Here is a 14,916-nt window from a genome sequence, read left to right as displayed (position 1 = left end):
AGTGTAGATTTAAGTAGAAGTTGGTGACTGTTTCTTTTTTTGTAGAGCTGGGTACACAATCTTGATTCTATTTTACTATCCATGAACTTGCCCTAAGCTAAGGGTCCCAGCTTCTGGCTGCAGACAGGTGCTCTTGAAACCTTATGTGGGAGATGAGTTCTTTTGGACAGCTGGCCAGAATTCAGCTGGCTACTCCTGCCACTTCTTCCTGTACGAGATGTAATAGCAGCCTCTTCTCTCCAGCCTGTATGTCTTAAAGCTTTGATGAAGTGATTTCTGAGCAAAGTAACCACTTCGTCATTAACTAAATCTAATTTATGAAAATTGGGATTTCTTTTTTCAAATCAGATAAATTAGGGCCTGGCTTTTTTTTTTTTTTTTCCCAAATCACCATGAACTTCTTTGAAATAGTCCCCCTTTTTAGTACATTTAGGATTTATTAAAAATTATATTTAAGTAGACAGTAGGTATTATGTGTATCAAAGTTTGCCTGAAAAGGATAGTACTGATTTTAGAAAAAGGTACTAGTGTGCATGGGTGTGATTCTGTTTACAGATGCTTTGATTGATGGAGAGGAACTTTTTTTTTCCTTTTATTTTTATTGATTTGGACTAACTAACGAATGTTTCATGGACATAATTCATCTTAGCATTTTCCTAAAATTTACAGAGGACTTAGATTTTCCTGCTGGTTAAAGTTTGGGCTTTTATTGTCAAGGAGTCTTAATGGTTATATATGGATTTGCTTTAGTGCATTGTTCTTCTTTGCCATTCCTAGTGTGCCTCTCCATGCTTCGTGTGCCTTCTCACAGCGGGTCACTGATGAAGTGACTGAGCCAGTCCTAAGACTTTTGATCAATAGGTATAGATGTTTGTGTGATGATTTGAGCGGAATTTGGGGATGAAGAAGAAATGTAGAAATAAAAAAGGGATTGAAGGAGTAGCAGTTAGTATTTTAATGTAAAAAATAATGTTTAAAAGTCAGATGTGCTTAATGATCTTTTGTATAGCTTGTATATCTTTACACTTTATTTAGATACTCGGAGTCTTCCTAACTTAAGCAAGCCAGATGTAAATAATACATGTAATATATTTGGTTATTTGATTTTGTGTAAAACTGGGAGGCTGTTGATTTCTGAGGAATGTAATTAAGTTATTTTATTATTTTTAAGACTTTATACTTGTGGTTGAACCTCGTGGAACTTTGTTTTCTTGTAGTGTAGAAATATTGATGATTTAAAAAACCATTTTAGAAGTCATTAACAATTAGAAAACATTTTAAAGCAAAGATTCAATTTAAAAATTCGGCATTTGCTATAATAAAACTTTATTAGGTGTAATGACTTTTCCACTCATTCTCTGAGTGGAAAATAGAGCATCTTGTTGGATGTTGAAACAGGATCTCAGTGCTTAAGTCATTTTGGATGGACAGGGTGGCCCTGTAGAGGAGGGCATTTAGAATAAGAAGAGTTGGGATCACAACCTGTACCTCTCTTTACAAGTTATTTGCTTTTAGAAAAGTTGTTTAATTTTTCTGGGGTGAACTTTTATTTTTGCTGTTATTGAATTGATAATAATTAATATCTTAGAGGGTTATTGTAAAGATTAAGTGAGTTAATTTATGTGGCTAGTTTATAATTTAGTTGAGAAAAAGCAAGAACAAATTAATCTTCTTGAAGCTTAATTTTTTTTTTTTTTTTTTTTTAAGTACATACCGATTTAATAACCAGGGGAGAGGAAAATTTGCTGCCCAGTGTTAAACACGTTGTATATACACATTAATATTTTTAGGAATTCTCTTATTTGATATCATTAGACCCAGATAAAAGGAATACACTTTTAAAGTAGCGATATTAGCCTATAGATACTTTTTTTCAATAGATTAAAAAGACGATTTAACACACTATTTTATGTAAGCTAAAATAATTCTAATAGTGGCGACAAATGAATATATTGATGATTAGGTTTCACCTGTTTGATTAATAGCATATTATTTTTTGAGCTATCATTTCTCTCCATATTGATAGCAAAACTAAATCATTTGCTGGTGGACTCTTAAAGAGTTCTCAGTGTTGGATATGAGATGAAGTTTGGGATAATTATAGAAATTTGACCAGGCAGGTTCAAGAAGATAAAAGAAATTTATATCATTTTTTTGCTATAGTAACATATCTTTTGTTACTCATCCTTGGGAATATAATAAGTAGGAAAGAGAACTTGGCTTTGTCCTAAGGAGTTGTGACAACTAACATCAAGCATACAAAATTTCTGATTTCTAAGGTATGTTGAACTTGAAAAAGCCTTTGCTTTCAGAATATTCTTAAAAACAAACCAATAAAAAAAAATGTTCTTTTAAAATAATTGAGAAATTGTTCCAATGGTGGAGTTTCTTTCTATTGGAAAGGTGTTTATTTTCTAATTTAGTCTACTATCTACCCACATTTGACTGCCATGGAATTTGAAGTTGATATTCCTCAGTCTTTGAATGCCAATTTTAGCAAAATAATTGATTGCCCCCAGTAACAGTTTGGACCTTTGATCTTTCCTAGTATCAGATGTACAGTAGCTGAGTTAACACAAATACCGACTTGCCAGTGCATTTTCTGAATTAATTCACCATTTCTTCCTCGTGAGCAAACCTGCCCTACTCTGGGGTGATACTCCAAATAGCCTCACATGTTTTCAAGTATTCTAATTACTTTTGTGTGTGCTGTTAACAGATGCACACGCACATACATGATGGGAAGTACATCACTTTGGGTGCTTTTGTGTCATTTCATCTGTATATTTTCTTGACTCTTAAGCCTGAGATTATTTCTTTAATTTCTTTTTTAATGTTCTCACACTACCTAATGTGCAAGAGATGCCCTTGTCTTTTGGGTTTAGTAGCAAAAATCAGTTTTTGTGTAACAAGATGAAATATTTTGATGTAGGAGAATATTTTTTAGCACTTTAAAACTTTCATTCCCTCTTTTTCCTCACCCTCCCCTGTTGCTTCACCTCTTCTTGTTCTCTTTCCCATCCTCCTCTTGCCTGTACTTCCCTTATATTATAGCCCAGTCATCTGTGTTTCCTTCTTGAGATGCAAAGATGAAAAGTCAGGGAAAGGGATCTCTCATTCGAGGGTACACAGACATGTAAACAATTACTTACAGTGTGAAAGATAAAGGGAATCTCTTACTTGTGTCCAGAAAAATTAAGGTCATTAGTGATGTGGTACCTTTAACAAGGACTAGCCAATGGGAAATTCATAAATAAAAGTAATGGGACAACTTAGATTTAATAATCATACATAACAGTTTTACCATATTTTTTGTCTGTTTTTGGTGGATCTATAAAAAATGTCATTTTCTGCTGGTTTATTTAATGGAAGATATATCAAAAGGTTCTGTGTGTTTTGTCACTTGAATTTGAGAATTGTGTGAAAAGTGAGAAGACGGTGAGGTTAGAGTCCTGGGGAGCATCTACATTTACAGGATGGGTAGAGAAAAAGGAGTACATAAAGGAGACTAGGAAAGGTCTGAGAAATGAGAACCAGGAGGATCGGTGTCACCAAAACCATGAATTTTTAAAGTTTCAAGATTAATCAGCTATGTCTACCAGAGAGGCCATATAAAATACATTCTAAAAGGCAGTTATGCAGCCATGATGGACATAGCATGAGCAGTTTCAGTGCAGTAGTCAATTTCAGGTTGCAGTAGCGAATTTCAGGTTACAGTAGCCTGAGTTACAAAATGGCAGTTGAAATGAAGATAGGAACGTAGACTTCTTATTATATTTTGTTATAAGTAGCTGCAAAGTAGAAAACTGTTGGATCTAGGAGGGGAGGAGACAAACTTTTAATAGCCTATGATAAAACTAAGTGGTACTGTCTGTTGTTTTTAAGTGTCTTTCATGTACCAGGCACTCTGCTTTGTACTTTCACAGACATTATGCATAGAGTGTCAATTTAAGATCAGCTCAACCAGAGGTAGCTTGTTTACTTTTTAAAAATTACTTTTTTTTCTTAATAACTGAAAGGCAATTACCACTGTTTTTGTCCTATTAGCAGTCTAAAAATTACACAATAAAAACTTATATCCTGAATATCAATAATTTATTTTCACAGTTTAAATATATACTGTCAGTTTCAAAAAGGATTTTAAACACCTTACAGTAAGAGATACACCTTTAAAAAATGTATATATTGGGCTTCCCTGGTGGCGCAGTGGTTAAGAATCCACCTGCCAATGCAGGGGACATGGGTTTAAGCCCTGTTCCGAGAAGATCCCACATGCCACGAAGCAGCTAAGCCCATGTGCCGAAACTGCTGAGCCTGCACTCTGGAGCCTGCGAGCCACACAACTACTGAGCCCACATGCCTGGAGCCAGTGCTCCACAGCAGGAGAGGCCACCGCAGTGAGAAGCCCGAGCACCACAATGAAGAGTGGCCCCCGCTTGCCACAACTAGAGAAGGCCCGCGTGCAGCAACGAAGACTCAGCGCAGCAAAAATAAATAAATAAATAAATAAAATAAATACATTTATTTTAAAAATGTATATATACACTAGAGGGGGTTTGTGATTATCATTGTTAAAATTTCTGCTAGAGGACTGAAACTAAGCTGGAAACAGAGCTCTCTGTGATCACCGGTCCATCTAGAAATATGGACGATCTTCCATTAACTGTCTGACTTTGTGGGACTTACTGAATTCCTCTGGACTTTAGTTTTAGCATTTATTATTTCTAAAATATTTTTCAGTTTTTTGATTCTCTGATTCTAGGAAAATTGTAGAATCTAGGCATGTCCCCAGAAAGTACGTAATGTACTTTATAAGTATTTGGTTTACTTCTTTGATGTTTTTGGAGTGTTAGAGGATATTATAAAAATAAAGATTTATTAAGAGTGGTTCTTAGAAAGCATTAAATTCCTATCTGAGAACCTGACAGGAGAGAGTGACAGTGTACTTCATGTAGGGTTTGGTTAATAGTCGTGTAAGTTCAAAGTATTATTATAACTTAATATTTATGGCTAAAGAATATAGAATGCTGTGAGTGCTAAGATGAAATACTAAATTATGTAACTGTGAAGCTTCCTCTTTGTTATAATGCTCATATCTGCTCTGCTGTTACCGTCTTCTGCCTGTCTGGGTCTTCGGACTTCTCACGGCTCATGTGTCTAATCCCTCTGCTCTGTGTATCCTTCTGGTAGAGTCTACTTTTGGTGAAGCACTCTGCCGCGTAAGAACATAATGTGGCGTCAGTGTTTAGGATGTTACCGGAACTTTATCTGGCACTCCTGTTCCCCAGTAGAAGCCTTTTGTCCAGCCATAGTTGCCCTTCACAATTCCTAGCATAGTCTAAACTCCTTTTCTCTTTTGTTCCTGTTGTTGCCCCCCCAGCCCCCACTCTTTCTGTCTTCCCTGGCAAGTTAACTTTGATCTCTCTTCTTTGAGCTGCTCCCCTGAGGCATCTTTTCTAGCTGTTTATTTCTGACATTTTACCTCTATATTTATCAATAGTATGTTTTTACTGTTGTTTTTTATTTTAAAAATTTTATTTTTCTCTTGAATTTGTACTAAGGAAGATGAGAGTTTACTCTCCTTGCTCCTTTTCCCATTCCTTCATTATTCCTAAATTGAATCTTTAAAACAGAATCATACTTATTTTGGTGTTTGCTATACATCATTATTTCTCCTTTTATTCTATTCAAGATCTATTACAATCCCTAGTACAAAGGATATTACAGGTTTGGAGGAACTGAATGGAACTTCTTTCTATTGTAAATCTATTTAATTTTCTAGGATCAAAATTAAAAATGAGGTCTTAAAACTCATTTAATGTAAAACAAAATATTGAGTTATGTCATTAAGACAGCAACATTCTCTTTATTATTCTTATTTTAAAAGATGATCCTTTAAAATATTATCTTTTATAAATGGGTTAAAATCCTTGTTTCTTATAATTGTCAGTTTTGCATGAGTTTTTCCTCAGTATTATTTCTTATTGAGTGGTTTGTTCAAGTTTCAAGTTTGAGCAGTTGGGCTCTTTATGATGGTTACTTTAATTCAAGTATTCCCTAGTAGAAAGAATACATTATACCCTGTTGGACTTTGTCCCCCATTGCTAGCCCATGAATTGCAATTCTGCTAGTGGAAGCAGACTCAACACATTTTGAGATCTTAACAGGCCTCATAGAAAGAAGAGGACCTCTCTAATTGGTTGCACACAGAAGAGCCTAGAGGGAACATTTGAAGGATTATTATGTATCGCTGAAATTGACCAGTGTTGTTTACAGAGTTGATCTGGTACTAAGAATCTAAGAAAACAAAGGAACGTCTTAGTATGTATAATTGAAGACAGTTGACTAAAGTATTTCTATGTTAGATGAATTTTTAAAAAATAAAAGACTGTAAAAGGTAGGTTTCACTGAAGGAGAAAATTGGACTATTAGCTGGAGAATTTTGAGTTTGTCTCAATGGTCTTTAAAGTATTCTATCAATTTCAGTGTAGCATGCCACCTCCCCTCCTTTGTTTCTTACTTATAATTTCAAGATCTAGAACTGAAGCTTTCTATCAGTATGGTTCACATTCCTGAAATAAATAACAGCTTTCTTCTGCTAATGATTTACTGTGTCCTTAAGTATTTCTAGGCCTTGATTTCAACTAGAGTTTCTTTTTTTTTTTTGCGGTACGTAGGCCTCTCACTGCTGCGGCTTCTCCCATTGCGGAGCACAGGCTCCGGACGCACAGGCTCAGCGGCCATGGCTCACAGGCCCAGCCGCTCCACAGCATGTGGGATCCTCCCAGACCAGGGCACAAACCCATGTCCCCTGCATCGGCAGGCGGACCCTCAACCACTGAGCCACCAGGGAAGCCCAACTAGAGTTTCCTAGGGAAAGAATAAGACATTGTGATAGCCCATAAACACCCAGTTTGTGAAAATAGAAAAATTGGGATTATATGCTTTTACTTTTCAACTTTATCCCAGTAGGCCTTCCTTTTCCCAGTCTCTAAAAACTTATACTACTGGATTGGGACACATGATTATGTTCAAGTATTAAATTAAACATGTACTGTCTTGTATTACACTTGATCATTTTAAGCGTGTTTTGTAGGTTCATAAAGGTAAATTACAATACTAAAGGACACTACTTTAATAATGGCAAGGCCTCCCTTTCTCCCAACCCTTAGAAGCACATGCTGTTAAAAATACCCAGTGAAGACTCAATAAAATACTTGCTAAGTACATTTCAAACCAGAGGATGCTTTGGTTGAAGTATATTATGGATACATTCGAACATGACTGTGTGTTTAAAGTACAATACAAGGTATGTTCTGTAGCTGCTGTAGAACAAAGTATTCTGTATTTGTGCTTTGATTTTCTGTAAACTAAGCTTCCCAAGTTTCAGAGCTTTTTAAATTCTTCTGAGTATGTCATGGCGAAGCCTTCAGTTGGGCCATTGGCACCTTGTGTATCTGATCTCTTTTAAGGATGCATGCAGTACTCTTGCAACTCCTTTGAACAAGTAGGTTATTTTCAGAAACAGCTGAAGTTACTGAGCAGCCAAGTTGGAGCTGAACCTGGGGTGAGGCAGATGAGTAGGGGCCAATCATCTTGGCCCGCAGTGTAAGTATTCAGAATCATAAATATTGACTCCAGGAATTAGAACTTTTTGTGCATGTGACTTTTTTAGGAATCTGATGCACACACATATACATTATTACAAGTATTATTGATGGGAGTAAATGACAGAAGTTTAGGAATTTGTTATAACTCCTAGTTATGTTCTCAGTGAACACAGTCAAACTGATCCTCTTAGTATAGCCTGTGTTTCTGTTCCTGCGTTTTTTAAACTCTGAGTAGGAATAATAATAAAGGTATAATGATGTCTACCTTATATAGGTTGTTTTGAGGACTAAATGAGATAATGTGAATGTCTAAATAATTAGACAGATTATTTAAAGCCTGTTTCATAAATTTCTTCCTAGATTCTTATAGCACTTTATATACTATTCACTATATTATGAATGAAACCATTCAACTTTTCAAAATTAAATGATCATAATTCGGGAATAGCATTATGTATCATTTTATTTTTCCATTTTCAGATCATTTAATATTATTTATATATATATGAAAGTTGTATAATTTATATAAACCATGCATTAAAAGCAGATGATAGAACTTCCATAAAATTCACCTCCTTTACACCAAGTATTTTCGTAGGTTTGATTTTGGTCTCATATACATGTGTACTTATAAAGAAACCTGTTGACTATTAAGGTTCACTATAAAGCGTGATAGTCTATTTTCCATATTTCACATATAAAATACACTTCTAGGTAATGTTAAGCCAAGTGTCTTTAGTAGTAAGGTGAGATAGCTACCCTGGATAATAAAAGGAGGCAGCATAGGTGAAAAGTGACCCAGACAGAAATGGATCCAGCAGTCACAATTACCAGATGAGGAAAGAAGGAAGCTCCTTACAAACCACCACCACTTCCAAGATTTTCTTCTCACTTGGATAGGTATCATTCAGACCTTCTAGAAACATACTTATGCACTTGCTTTTTGCTTTGCTTTTTTCCCTACCATTCTTCATAAGGGTACCAAAAAGGGGAAAGTTTTTTCTATTCTTTTTCCTTCTTAAACACATTTATCACTTACGTAGCTTGAAATGAGAAGAATGGTCTAGATAAGAATATTTGATATGGAGTGAAGAATAATAGAAAAAATAAGTGGGAGGTTGAGGATAAAATAAATTGTTATCTGTATTTTTAGTTTACTGGCATATCTGGCATTAAAAGTACTAATTATACAAATGTGACCATTTGTTCTTTTGTTCTTAGCCCTGTGTTTAATGAATAATATTAAAATGTTTCCTTGGAGGGAATTTAATTCCATATTTCTCACTCACTTTTTAAAGCTTTCCTTCATACTGCTTTGTTTTAAGAATGTGTTCATAAGTCATTCCAAACGTCTTAAAAAATTTGTCGTGGGCTTCCCTGGTGGCGCAGTGGTTGAGGGTCCGCCTGCCGATGCAGGGGACACGGGTTCGTGCCCCGGTCCGGGAAGATCCCACGTGCCACGGAGCGGCTGGGCCCGTGAGCCGTGGCCGCTGAGCCTGCGCGTCCGGAGCCTGTGCTCCGCAACGGGAGAGGCCACGACAGTGAGAGGCCCGCCTACCGCGCAAAAAAAAAAAGAAAAATTTGTCGTGTATTTTCCTATAACAAAAAGATTGAATGTATTTATTAAAAATTGTAAAATTCAGAAAACCACATAGAATTATTAGAGTTTAATTGAATTTTAACACACAGGTATGTCCTTTATTTGAACATAGTAATGTATATGGAGTCTTTCTTGATACTTTATATATTCCTATACATACATCCCTCCATAGTGCTTGATGATTACTTAGTGAATTCTTGAAAATTTAGCTTTTAAAAATAGAGTTATTTCTAGATACACTGGAAAAGGGTCACTTCAGCACACTAAAGTATAGTTTACAGAAAGGTAAAATTTGGACTCTAATACAAATATAAAATGAACAAATGACATACATTTAAATCAACTCATTAATTAGTGAAAGAACAGGTAAGATGTGAAAACCAGTTCAAAGAGTATTTGAGTAGCTAGGTTCTTCTAGAAAATTGATAGGTATATATATATGTATCTACAACTTAGTAGCTATTTGAACAAACAATGAACATAAATTGAAAGGATAAAATGTATTTTCTTCTTACCCAGAATTGCTGATAAATAGGACATGTATGCCTGTTGAGCACTGTACAACTTCTCAAACCTTGGAGTCAGATTGGATGCTACTACTCTTATTTCCTGTCCATATTGATTTTACTTTATGTCATAGTCACAGCTGAGACCACCCCCACCACCACCAAATTTAAAATATCCCACCACATCCATGTGAATTTGCTGCAGTGTTTTGGGGGGTTTGGTGCACAGCTGAGGAACTGAGGCACTAGATAATCCTTGGATGGGTATTTCCCCTATATGGCATTGAAAGGACAAGCTGTCTTCCATTGACCTTACTTCAAAGTTTTGAATAAATCTTATTGATTGATTGATTGATTGATTGAGCTAGCTAGCTAGCTAGCTGCGTCAGGTCTTCATTGCAGCACGTGGGATCATGTTTGAGGCATGCGGGATCTTTCGTTGTGGCGCGTGGGCTTCTCTCTAGTTGTGGCGTGTGGATTTTCTCTCTCTAGTTGTGGCGTGCGGGTTCCAGAGCGCATGGGCTCTGTAGTTTGCAGCACGCTGGCTTAGTTGCCCTGCAGCATGTGGGATCTTAGTTCCCTGACCAGGGATGGAACCCCGGTCCCCTACATTGGAAGGTGGATCCTTTACCACTGGACCACCAGGGAAGTCCCTTGAGTAAATGTCTTAAAAAGGCCCCCGAGGAGATTCTAATGAGAATTGTCAAATTTTCCTTCGAAAACAGCTTGAGGGATGGTGGTGTTGTCATTGATTGTCCTGGTAATGTTCATGATTAATAAACTACTCTGTGTTTATCCACAGTCCCTGCCCAGTGTATTGACTGTTCTAGTAGGCCAGTTAATCATGCTGCTGTGATGCACTAGAGCTATAGTATAGCAGATTCTTGAACTTTTTGTTGTCAAACACCTATAAACGTTACTGAGCACCCAAAAGAGCTTTTGTTTATTGGGTTATACTTATCAATATTTACTCCAAAGAATTAAAACTGAGAAAAGTTAAAATATTTATGACTTTTAAAAATAACAGTAACAAACCCATTATATGTTAACACAACCTTTTAAACTAAAATAACACTTTTCTAAAAGAAAAAAATACTTAGAAGAGTGGTACTGTTTTTGCAAATCTCTTTAAACTCTGGCTTAAGGGAAAACAGCTGTATTCTTGTGTCTGCTTCTGCTTGTAGTCTGTTGTGACATCGCACACGATGTAGCCTCTGGAAAACTCCGTTGTGCACTTGGAGAAAATGAGAGTGAAAAGGATAAATAATGTCTTCGTGTTATTGTGAAAATAGTTTTGACCTGCTGCCTGCTCGGCATTCCTGTACTTAAAAAAATTTCAACAAAGATGTGGTTTGTCTGCATTTTATTCTTAGGCTGGAGGCAGGTAAACTTTTCCTGCAGATAGTAAATATTTTCAGCTTTGCAGGGCATATGGTTTCTGTCAAAACTAGTCAAGTCGACATTGCACTGTGAAAGCAGCCATAGACAATATGTAAGCAAATGGGCAATAGATTGTTCAAATAAAACTTTATTTTACAAAAAATAGGTGACCGTGAAATGGAGCAGGACCCTGTGGTCCTCCTCCCGCCCCCACCCATGTCCTCAGCCTGCCTTTTGTCTGTGGAAAAACTTTAGCCAAAGAATAAGTTTAATCAGAGAAGTAAGAAAATGCAGAAACAAAGGAAAACAGTCAAAGGAGACCAAATAATAATAATTTACTCATTAAGCAAAGTCAAGGACCTTTAGCTCCTCCTCAAGGGCTATAGATAATATTCTGAGGCAAACCCTGTGAGCTGTCTTATAGATACTAAAACCCGAGCAGGTGACGTTAACTACATGATGACCAGACTGTAGCCATGACCTAAGCTACAGTTCTGAGAAATGACCTCAAAGAAATGGGATCAAACCGATCCTGGAACTGAAGATTAACTGTACTTAAAACAATCAAGATGACGCTGGGCAGACCACCACATGACCAATTTCAAGATGACTGTCAGAGCTGACTGTGCTGTTTCCACCTGTAGCCCCTTCCCTCTGTCTATAAAAGCTCTTGCCCACTGATTGTCAGTGGCAGGGAGTTGGGCTTCGGACAGGAGTCTGCCCTGCCCCTGGTAGCCAGCATCTGAAATAAAGCAAACTTTCCTTTCCACCAACTTGCCTCTTTATTGGCTTTAGAGTGGCGAGCAGCCAGACCCCCACTTTCAGTTACAACGGGGTGGAATTGGCCCTGGTACCTAACTTTGTTGACCCCTTAAGAGGAAATTTGCTGTCCAAGATACGCTGAAGTGGTTAGCTGAGAAGCCACACAGCTAGAAAGCTGAGGGTTCAGATCTAGGCATTTCTAGTTTCACAACTGCTATTTTTCTCAGTTCTTCATGCTGTCTTCACTAATAAGGTTAATGATGATACCTTTAATGTAGGAGGAGTGATTATTGATTATAAATAAATTTTTAAGGTAAAAATTTATCTGATTACAAAGTTATATAAGGGGTAGAATTTAGAATCTTCATAGATACCCGAGAAATAATTGGATGAGTGTGTGTCTTTGTCATAATCTTATGCACAGCGCAGCATTTTAATTCTTCTGATAATTCACTAAAATATACATACCTGAAAGTGTTTTCTTTTCAACTGATGATCTCTCTGAGTAATTATTTTATCTTATTTAAATTATTATGTGGAATGGGCAATACATGTATGTAGTATAAAATTTAAACAGCACAAAATTATATAGGCAAAAAAGTCTCTTCCCCACTCACTGCCCAGCCAGCCAATTTCTCTCCTAGTGTTAAATCATATTACCTGTTTCTTTTTGTCTTTCCAGCGATTGGTTTATGCAGTGTGTTGTATATATTTCCCTTTTCTATACACATAGTATAGCAAATGGTACATATACCCTACCCATTGTTCCACTGCTTTATTTTACTTAATAGTGACGATGTGTTGAAGATCAATCCAAGACATGCATATAGGACCATATAGGAAATTTTCTCATTTCAGAATTTGTCTGCTTTGTGATCTGTGTTCTGTGAGTAGCTTTTCTAACAGGTTTTTTTTGTTGCTTTTGGGTTTTTTTTTTTAATGGTTTTGTTTTGGTATTTGGTTGACATAAGTAAGATAACTTGACAAAGTCCTGCTAAAGAACTTAGTATTATCCGGAAGGTAAGATATAAACACTTAAAGCAATTAGAGATAAGACACTATATATAATTAGTGTCTTGGTTTGTGAAATATTAAGTGCTAAAGGTGAAAATTGGAAGATACTGATGTGGGTTCTAGTGAAGAGAAGAGATTCATGAAGTTAAATGTGTTTTGTCAAATCTGAGGTTTGGATGACTTGGGGTAGAATCGTGGAGAGGAAAATAGCAGTAACAAAGACATGTACACAATGGTGTCTCAGGGAAAGACTTGGCTTCTAGAGAGGAAAGTTCAGCTTAACAGCAATGAAGATAGGAAGAGGTAACTTCTAATAAGAGAACTCCTTGAGTGATCTAGACAGTTAGATAGAAGTTCTGTGACAAAGTTCTAAATTAATGAAGCTTAGATTAATTGTGATGGTTCATGAGAATAGAGACTTAAATGTTGTTGTTTTTTGTTTTGTTTTTTGTTTTTTAATGGTACGCGGGCCTCACTGTTGTGGCCTCTCCCGTTGCGGAGCACATGCTCCGGACGCGCAGGCTCAGCGGCCATGGCTCACGGGCCCAGCCGCTCCGCGCCATGTGGGATCTTCCCGGACTGGGGCACAAACCTGTGTCCCCTGCATCGGCAGGCGGACTCCCAACCACTGCGCCACCAGGGAAGCCCTAAACGTTGTTTTAATAATGACTAAATAATTAGAGTAGTTCCTTGTTAGAATTTAAGAATTGCAGAAGAGCCACCAATAAGCGTTGTCCTGAGAGTTAAAGATCTTAAACAAACAAACAGGAATACCAAGCCTTCTTTTGATGGCCCAGTCCAAACTTGCCACTAAATTATGGCAATTCATGTATAACTTTTCCCTATTGCTCTTGCCTCCTTGCTTCTGCAGATTTTATTAACGTATCCTGGGACTGTTTTTAGTTACTGCCTTTTGTATTGTCATATTTTGTCTCTTGCCAAGGATTTTAGCATTTACAACCTGCAGGTTCTTATTGCTCATGATAAATTTTTTTTGAAGCTAGGGTATGCCTCACGTTATTGCAGTTGAGTAGCACCTAAGCCTTATTATAGCATTAAAGTGAATTTCCTTATCGCACTCCCTGGTGCCACTATAGCCTCTCTGTATGGGTTTAATCAGCTGGCCTCTACTTCAAACTTGAAGAGAAGGCACCAGGAGAAAGGTAATCATGCTTCCCAGAGTCCACAGTACAGGTTTGGATGTGCTCTGAAAGACAAATTGAAATGGTAGAATAAAAAGCAACCAAGATAGAGATACTCAATAAAACAACTTCAAGTTGGAAGGAAAGGGAGCTAATATTTGTTTAAGTTAAGACTATTATTTATTGAGATACTGTGCTAAATGCTCAACATAAATTATTTCCAGTCTTCACTATATACCTGGAGCTTTGTGTTATTTACTTTGGTTTTACAGATGAGAACATGGAGACCTAGAGAATTTCAGTAAAAGACTAAGAAAGTGCCAGAGCTAAGAGCACATTTTCCGGGAGAGGGACAGGACCTTTCTGCATACGGCTTGCTACGTACTTGTGTCTTGTTACTCTTCACAGCAACCCTGTGAGGTCAGTGATAGGAGGAGTGGTGGTGAGAGATGGGGAGATGAGACTGCTACTGGGGCAGAGCTAGATCTCTGTGCTACCAAGGCTCTTGCCCTTAATCTTAGCAAACAAATAATAAGTACTGTCTTCTTCCAAAACAAATAAAAAACAAATGATTCACTTTTTAGTTCCTGGGCTAACTGCAAACAGTGGAAAAACAAGTTGTGGAGAAGGGACACAAAGAGAAGACTGCAGAGATGGCTGTGCTCAAGGTTCTGAAGGATATTTCTAGTCATGCTTCTTCTGGACCTTGCTTGCACAATAAAGCCCCAAATAGGAAATTTCAATGCATATTTAGAAGGAAGAAAGAGGTTCCCGGCCTTAGGCATTGGTCAGGGCACTTGCCCCTTATAAGGGGCTAAGCTGATAGCTGCTCAGTTGACGGCTCCCTTGTGGTAGTTAACATGGTTTGCGTATTCCCCTAGAGCTGTCAAACTGGAGGTCTT

At 37.1% G+C, this 14,916-nt stretch overlaps 1 protein-coding gene across 4 annotated transcripts in view; it reads left to right on the top strand.

Annotated features, from left to right (window-relative positions):
• MED13L (mediator complex subunit 13L) overlaps positions 1-14,916 on the top strand; it is a 628,245-nt gene that overhangs the window by 500,639 nt on the left and 112,690 nt on the right. The window lies entirely within an intron of this gene.

This window comes from Kogia breviceps, chromosome 15, assembly GCF_026419965.1.
Source record: "Kogia breviceps isolate mKogBre1 chromosome 15, mKogBre1 haplotype 1, whole genome shotgun sequence".
NCBI lineage: Eukaryota > Metazoa > Chordata > Mammalia > Artiodactyla > Physeteridae > Kogia > Kogia breviceps.
Note: the sequence above shows the minus strand (reverse complement) of the source record. Positions and strands in the feature narration are given on the sequence as shown.